Raw genomic sequence first — 9157 nt, forward strand, 5'->3', positions numbered from 1 at the left:
TGCACCGTGGACATTCAGCAAGATAGAGAATTAACTGAGTGGGGTTGGACAAAGCTCATGCTAGGGCTGGAAATCCAACCAGCACATTCTCAGAACCACCTGGAAGACGGGGCTATGGCATCAGGAGGGCGGAGCTGGCTGTCGCTCTGGAGTAGAACAGTACTGGCTCTTGGTTTTAGGAGGGGAGCTGGTGTGTGTCATCGACCCTGTCGTTGTACCACCCAGGTCCCCTGAGGTCCTTCTGCCCAGCTCTCCCTGTGTAGTTCCAGTTTCCATGGCTGTGAATGCTGGTACCTGTGCCATTCGGAAAATCATCTTGGGCGGGGACAAGAGCTAGAGGGGCCTAGGAGTTCCATGTCCCTCCCCCCAACTCCTCCCTTCATAACCAAGGACAAGTGTGGAAGTACAGAGCTCAGCTCCTCAAGGTAGACAAAGCCCAAGGTGTACTGTATGCTCCAGATCTCCCTTTGGGATCTGGCTGAGCCTGGGGCCCCACCAGAAACGCTCCCCTCCTTGGTTTCTTCTCCTTTCATATACTGCTTCCCTCATTTTCTTACTGGGTTCTCCTTAATTAATTAATCATCTGATTCATTAGGGAACTTATTTTGTAATGGACCACTTACACCTGAACTCCAGTCTCAGGGTCAGATTCTGATCTGATTACAGGGGGCTGGACAACCAGTGTTTGAACCCCAGGAGGACATTCTAGTTAACTCTCCAGGTTCTCAGGAAGAAGGGGAACCAGGGGAGCATCAGCCTTAACCAGCCATGGACCAGAAGCAGAATTCTCATTTAGGGCAGGAGGAACCTGCTAGGAACAGGGGCTCCTGGGGGGGTCTGTATCACAACCTCTCATGTTTGTGTCATCACTTCAAGGTCTTTGAAGTGATTTATAGAGAAGACTTAATTTACTGGTTAAGAACATGTGTCTTAGAGCTGAACAGATTGGGGCTCCTGTCCTACTTCTGACCCTCACTAGCAGCATGACCTGGGACAAGTTGCTCAACCTCTCTGACCCTTAGTTTCCTCATCTATAAAATGGGACTAATATTGGTTTGTACCTAACAGGGTAGTTGAAGAGTCAAATGAGCTAGTGTATGTGCCTGCCAGCCAGTGGCGAGAGTGTTGGTTCTCCTCCCTGAGTCTCAATGTTAACATAAAACAGAAGCCCACACCCTCTGTTTTACCAGGATGTCGTCCGAGGTGGGACATACCAACTGCTAAATAATGCAGCCAGCCCGTGAATTTGCAAGTGTTGTTATGGCAACCAGATTTTTTTTAAAGTCACTAAAAGCTGGCAAAGAACATGGAACTGGGACTAGGTGACAACACAAAGTGATGGGATGACATAAATAAACCTAGAAAGAAAGGAGAGGAAGGAGCTGGGAATACGAGATGCAGGAAAATGCACACTAAGTCAGAAAAGGACAACTGTGTATGAGTGGGGGCTGGGAATCTGTGCCTGGTCTGGACAGAGCAGAGGGTGTGAACTTGGAAAAGGCATTGCTACATGGTCCATAGCCCTTCCTGTCAGGCTGCCTGTGCTACTCCGTTGCTTTTTGGGCAGCCCCTGGCAGGAGAGAAGGGACTGTCACCCTCAAATGACCCAAGGGATCGGACCAAAGGATCCTGGCTTGAGCTTTGAAGTCCTGTGTTCTTCCTCGCTTTTGCTTCTGTCCCACCTGCCTGCTTTTCCCCTGGGAGCTCTCTGGTGGGAGCCATGCCCTCCCTGTCATCTGTCTGTAAATTTGCAGTAGCTCCTGGCATCAGAGAAGTACCAGAGATCCGTGGTGCCACTCCTGGGAAGTCAAAGAGATGGCCTCACTCAGAGCTGAGTAGTTGCAGTAGCACCGTGGGAGCCGTAACGCCTTGGCAAATACCAGGTGGACACCTCATGAAGGAGTCGGAGAAACTCCCCTCTAGAGACCAGAAGAGCCCACATGATAGAGCTGAAACTCTCATGGTCACAGGGGAAATGAAGGACCTACCATGACAGGAAGGATGCTTGTGCTGTTTGTCCACCCTAGATTCATTTTCTGCTCTGCTCTGCTTTATGCTCAGAGACTGACCCTAGGGGTGGCAGTTTTTGGGGTTCACATGCCAGCTGGATTCTTTTTTATAAATAGCTCCTCCATTAAAATCTTCTTCTCCTTTGAACCATCTGACTGGCCCCTTGGAGAAAGAGTAAAGGCACCAAGTGTCCCAATTTGTGTGGGATTGATTTTCTGAGGCAGCAGTGATGCAGGTTAGAGGGGAGGAGGTGGAATAAACTTGGGGCATGTGAGACAGGACCCAGGAATTGAACAAAGTGGGTCACATGGTTCTTAATTATAGGTTATTGTTCCTGGCCTATGCTGGTGCTTGTGGGGGGAAAGAGGCAGGGATCTTGGGCAGTGGAGATTGGGGACTTAGTTCACTCTGGGAAATCCTTCTGCGTCCAATAAGGCTCAGTCCCAATGGGATGGGAAACCCAGAGCTGGGCATAAGCCCAGAACCAGGCAACAGGCTGAGAATCATGTGCCCGTTCCACCAGAGAAACTGGCGTAGGTAATAAGGATGAAAGTGGGGGAGGTTAAGGGTTACTCTCATGGTCTTAGAGGAGTCCGAGTAGGGATGAGACAGGCAGGAAAGGACAGGTAGGAAAGGACACATAAAACAGAAGCCCACACTTTCTGTTTTACATGGTGATAAATGTCTGGTGGCAGAATCATAGCTCATGATTATGTAGCTTTGGCTTTCCCTTTAGTGATGTTAGGGGGGAAAGGAAAGCATTGTTATAAAAGTGGGCAACTCTCTCCGGTGCCAGGAAGGGAGATCACAGTCTGTTTAGGAAGTGAGTTGCTGGTGTGTTATGTATGGTAGAGGAATTCTGTTGGTAATACATGATACTGACTAGACTTGGGTAGAGTCATCCATGGACAAGCCTCCCAGCCTCCTGGCCTCATGTAGGGGAGTTGCTCTTCAGTCCTTCATGAGGAATCTACCTGGAAGTAAGCTGAGCATCATGGCTTCATTCCCACCTGTTCTCACTTTGCTGCAGGTGACCCAGGAAGGCCTGGACACCATTCTCCCAGGCATTCACACGGGCCTGAAGGGGGGTGCAGAATACATTTCCCTTTTCTGTTCTGTGCCCTTATCTCCTTCAGCACCTCCACAACTGAGTATAGGAGTAGACTGGAGGTGTAAAGTTTCAGTAAAAAAAAGTCAAGTGTGTCAAATCTCACTTTATGTCTCTGTAACAGATTAAATTAGTTCTTGAGTCTTGATTTGCACATTTTGGAGACAATTTGATGTTTTGCAAACTTCCGGATATACATGCATCTATATCTGGGGCTTTATCTTCTATTTCATTGGGCTGTTTATCTATCATGCCCCTGAACACCTCAATGTTGTTTTTTTTTTTTTTAATTTTTAACGTTTATTTATTTTTGAGACAGAAAGAGACAGAGCACGAACAGGGGAGGGTCAGAGAGAGAGGGAGACACAGAATCTGAAGCAGGCTCCAGGCTCTGAGCTGTCAGCACAGAGCCCGACGCAGGGCTCGAACCCATGGACCGTGAGATCATGACCTGAGCTGAAGTCGGATGCTCAACCATTTGAGCCACCCAGGCGCCCCAACACCTCAATGTTTTCACGACTATAGCTTTGTACTAAATACTGGTCTCTGGTAAAATAAGTCCCTTCAAAAAGGTGATTTGGGGGGCACCTGGGTGGCTCAGTCGGTTAAGCGTCCGACTTCGGCTCAGGTCATGATCTCACGGTCAGTGAGTTCGAGCCCCGCGTCAGGCTCTGTGCTGACAGCTCAGAGCCTGGAGCCTGTTTCTGATTCTGTGTCTCCCTCTCTCTCTCTCTGACCCTCCCCCGTTCATGCTCTGTCTCTCTCTGTCTCAAAAATAAATAAACGTTAAAAAAAAAAAAAAGGTGATTTGGCTTGAATTTTGGAATAAACTTATCAAGTTTAGTATTGATTTTTGTTTCTGAATCTTGTAACCAACTACCTTGTTGTGCACTTTTATTAGTTCTATGTGTTTTTATTAGATTTTTTCGGTTTTTCTGTGTAGACAGTATATTACCTGCAAACAAGGGCAATGGCCTTTTATAATGCATACGTGTTTTTTCTTGTCTTATTGTGCTGACTTCTACTACAGGTTGAATGGAAGGGATGGAAGCAGATTTTTTTTTTTTTTTTAATTTTAGGGGTATATTTTTTATTACTACTATTTCTATTGGGTAGTAGTCAAATTACATCTTCCATTTATTCTTTGACTTCACATTTACATTTTTTCAAGGCATTATTTTACAATTTGTTACATTCAAAATTTAATGACATGTAATTTTATAATATTATTATTTAAAAACTCTTGTCCAAAATTACTCTAATATTTCATTTTAATTTTATTTGCTTCTTGTATTTATATTTTGCTTACTTAAATAGGCTTTAAAAATAAGTTCTGCAATGGGTCCCCTGGGTGGCTCAGTCGGTTGAGTGTCCGACTTCGGCTCAGGTCATGATCTCACGGTCAGTGAGTTCGAGCCCCGCATCAGGGCCTGTGCTGACCGCTCAGAGCCTGAAGCCTGCTTCGGATTCTCTGTCTCCCTCTCTCTCTGCCCCTCCCCTGCTCATGCTCTGTTTTCTCTCTCTCATAAATGAATAAACATTTTAAAAAATTAAAAAAATAAGTTCCGCAATAATCAGTGGAAAACAGACATTTTTCATCTTGTTCTTACTTTAAAAGGGAGCACCAACTCCTCTCTTATTCTCATCTTGGGACTCCCACTCACTTTTTTAGAAATTACATTGTCTACCCAAAGGATTTGCCTCACCCAGGGTCCGTCCCTCTCTCCTTGGCAGTACTTTCTCTGGTGTTTCTCTCCCTCTATGAGAATGCCCTTGGGGCTCCAGAAGGCAGTTCAAGGCTTTTGACATTCCAGGTCTCACAGAACAGCCAAGGATGAGCTCTTCCTTCCAAGTCTTCTCCCCATCTGCATGTTTCGTAAGCACCTCTTCATCCCTCACATTTTCTAGTGCGTGGCTATTGAATCAGGCTGGAAAGGCATGGGACTATGCATTCTCTCTTCTGGTTTTTCCCTCCCTCCCTCCCTCTCTCTTCTCTTTCTCCAAGGAGAAAGAACTTATTTTTTTTTTTTTTTTTTTTTTTTAGAACTTATTTTTTGAACTACTCCTGGGTGAGGTTAGGTGCCTTGTTTTCCCAACAGCTATTCACAAGGGAGCCCCAGTAACAACTCACATTTCACTTTGCCCACTGATCTCACTCCTACATCAAGGACTTTCAGATGGGGCAAGGGTGGGGAGATTTAGCCATCTTTAAATGGTGAAGTGAGATGACAGAGAGGTTTAAGCACACTTCCACATGTCAAGATTGTGTCACAGAACCTGGGAACCAAGACGGTGGCCCCTTCCGCTGCTGGTCCACAATCTCCCTGGGTGACATGCATGACTCCTCTTAGAGGAGCTTGAGGAAGAGTGAACTTGGGGAAGCATTTCATTGGTGTGTCCCTGCTTCTTGATCTTAGGCATTCCCATAACTTAGATGGTTCTAGTGCATCCCTACCGCCACCACCTAGATTTAGCCCATAAAGGAAAAAGCAAGGACAAATACCTCTGTGTTCAATTAACTCTTTTTTCTTTCTTTCTCAACATCATAGGGACTGGAAGGAGTGGTCCTTGTTTTTTTCTTCCTCTATGGGAAAGACTTCCCCTACATCATAGTCTCCTTCCTGAGAGTCATTAAACTTCCTGGCTCAGGCTTAATGGTGGAAAGGGCATTCTCAACATTATGGAAAAGCTCCTGTGATTTGAGCTGGCCTGGTATGGGTGGGAGTCCAAGATAACTACAGACTTGAAATCACAGAAAATAAAAAGACTCTGATTTGATAATCCCCAAACATTATATCCATTATACATGACACAATGTTTTGGATTCCTCTAGAAGAAATTCTTTTTCTATGATTAGTCATTATAAACATAAGATAATATTTTTTGACTGCTTATGATGTACTAGGCATTCTTCTTTTCTTTTCTTTTTTTTTAATTTTTTAACGTTTATTTATTTTTGAGACAGAGAGAGACAGAGCATGAATGGGGGAGGGTCAGAGAGAGAGGGAGACACAGAATCCGAAACAGGCTCCAGGCTCTGAGCAGTCAGCACAGAGCCTGACGCGGGGCTTGAACTCACAAACCGCGAGATCACGACCTGAGCCTAAGTCAGACGCTTAACCGACTGAGCCACCCAGGCGCCCCGGCATTTTTCTAAGATATATAGTTATACCACGTATAATCCTACGATGTATGTACTATCACTACTCCCATTTAATACACGAGGAACTAAGGCCCAGCTAAGGGGTAAGGTATCTTCCCAATGTACATGGTTAAGCAGGAATTACTGTCTGAACCTGATTCTGTATGATTGTGCCTCCTAGGCTCTTTCAGTCCATCCTGGCCCCTTCCTGGCTGCTTTCTTCATCCTGCTCTTCAGCCTGCTGCCTGAGTCTGTTCTCCCTTTAGACAATCTGCGTGCTTTGTGCAAATCAAACAATTCATCATTCCATGTGTATTCCGTCTCATTTCCCCTCTTCTACATCTTTGGTCATTCTGTCCCCTTTGCCTGGGATGCCTTCTCCCCACCATCGTCCAGGGCTCTGCCTGACTACCCCACCGCCCCGAACCTTGTCTGATCCCATGGCTGGAAGGAAACTGTCTTCTGAATTCCTTCCACTTTTGTGTTTACAGTGTCTCCATTTTGTATATCATCTCAAGAGTCACCTTGGGACCCAGGCTTGCACCTCCATCAGCTCTCTTCCTCTGCAGCATCATAGAGACTGGATGAGTGGGTGGAAGGCCCTTTTTTTGCACACAGTGGACCATCCCTGAAGCCAGGTTCAGTCAAAAGATTGTGTTGGAGCCAGAGCTGGGATTACCATTAAACAACATTAAACAACACTTAACCAAGCTTCCAGGAATTACCTCTTTCATTTCAGCCTGTGACACTCATCTGCGGAAATTCACTATAAGAGTCAGCAAAAGGATGCAAGGACCTTGTGCCTACACGGCCTTCTGTTCCAAGGGCTGACCTTCCTGCTTCTGGGAGGCAAACCTCCTTCCTGCTTGTTTCCCTGTCCAGCGATTACTTCTTCATTCTAAGTTCCAATAAATCCCTTGCCTCCCACGAGTTGGTTATATCTGAAGAAAGTGCCAGACACATTTTTTTTTCTCACACAGGTTTAATCTCTTGGAAAAACTGTCCCTTATTTGGAGCTCTCTGAACACAGGAGTAAGCTGGGCAAAAAACCCCAGGGGACAATGTGCGCCTGGTTGGTATGCCTCAGGAGGGAGGCTGACCTGGTGACCAGAAGGCATTTGGTTCTTGGGAAGCATGAAGAATGACCACTGCTTGGGGTCAGCTGATAGTGACTTGGTTGAGGATTGCATACTGTGTCTTGGGTGGCCCCAGACTCGCTTTGTCTTTGAATATGAACAAACCCCCTTTCCCACTACCTGCTGTCCTTTGGGTCAACGTCACCTCTCCTCACAATCTGCTTTCCCATATGCTCTAGTATCACTTCCAAATAGCTCCATGTACATTCAGGTCAATGTGTTCAGACCTCCCCCAGTGAGGGCATGTTTCTCATGGGAGAAAGAAACATAGGAGCACTAGAGGGGCCCTGGCATGATGCTCTTTGGTTTCTCTGGAATCTTGGAGTCTGGATTATGAAGTCACATGGATGGGATGCACTCTTTGCTTGTCAGAGGGAGGGAAGGTGTCTTTTGTGCAACTTCTCCCAGTAGGTCAGAAACCAGTTTAAATGGCCCTTGAAGCATTCCTAGAGGAGGTTATCTTTTTTGGAAGATTCTTCTCCAGAATACAGTGGCTCAGGGCAGTTCACTGGATCAGAGTTAGACCTTGGGGCAATGTTTTGGCTCCAAGTGTTAGCTGTGCATCCTTAAGTAAATCATTTTTTCATCTGGCGTTCAGATCTCCTCACCTAAGAAAGGAGTAAGTTGAATCATATGCTCTTGAAAGGCCATTTCTTGCTCTAGTGCCCTATAGATGTGTGTGTGTGTGTGTGTGTGTGTGTGTGTGTGTGTGTGTTTCTGAGCCTAAGGGAGAGAGAATGGTTAAATTGAGGAGATATGTTTCAAACCCATCATTTCCCCCTAGAAACAGAACTCTTAAAGTTTTCTAATCACCTCCCACATGTCACATTCTCCCTCATAAGTCTGGACTTGGTTTTTATGCCTGAGTGCTTGAAGCCATCTTTTGATTTCTTCAATTTGAGAATCAACTTATTTAGATATTGGATGCTGAAAGAAAAATCTCTAATAGCTTCATCACAAAGCCATATTTTCTCTTGTTCTGGCCAAGGAAATGGATCTGTTTTGTCAAATGAGATTAAAATTTCAATACACAATAGTATATATAGACATTTACATATCTAAGTGCATTAAAAGTATCTTAAGCTTATCATTAGTCTTTTTTTATTTTAGAGAGAGAGAGCATGAGTGGTGGAGAGGGGCAGAGGGAGAGAGAGAATCTTTAAGCAGGCTCGGGGCTTGATCTGACGACCCTGAGCTCTTAACCTGAGCTGAAATCAAGAGTCGGATGCTTAACCGACTGAGCCACCCAGGCGCCCCTCATTAGTCTTGAGAAGAAAAGGGTGAACACAAGTGCAATTAATTTTTTATTACCTTAACACCAGTTAGATGAATGGACAGTCTCCATGCAAACAGCGGTTTTCATTACACAAACAAGATGACTTTTAAACAAAGGGGTAACACGGGCACAAAATCGTTTCTGCATGCATGAAAACACTCCTGGGCTGTAAGCTTGAGGGATGTAACCTACATGAAGCTGGATGCTGGTTTGAGCTGCCACTGTTCTAAATATGCCTTGAACAAATTTCTTCTCAGTTTCATGATTGAACTGTTTAGGTGGCTATTACTTTGTTTATATCTAAATATACTTATATATATATATGGGGAAACACTTGAACATTGTGGTTAAGATTCCATATATTAATTATTTAATTGGATAACATAACACTCATTCCCTGGAAAAAATCACAAACACACCGATATTTACAAAGTTATTTCGGTTAAATTTCAATGAAAAGAGGATGGTTCATTTCAGGTAAAAAG

Source organism: Panthera tigris, chromosome A3 (genome assembly GCF_018350195.1).
Source record: "Panthera tigris isolate Pti1 chromosome A3, P.tigris_Pti1_mat1.1, whole genome shotgun sequence".
Lineage (NCBI taxonomy): Eukaryota > Metazoa > Chordata > Mammalia > Carnivora > Felidae > Panthera > Panthera tigris.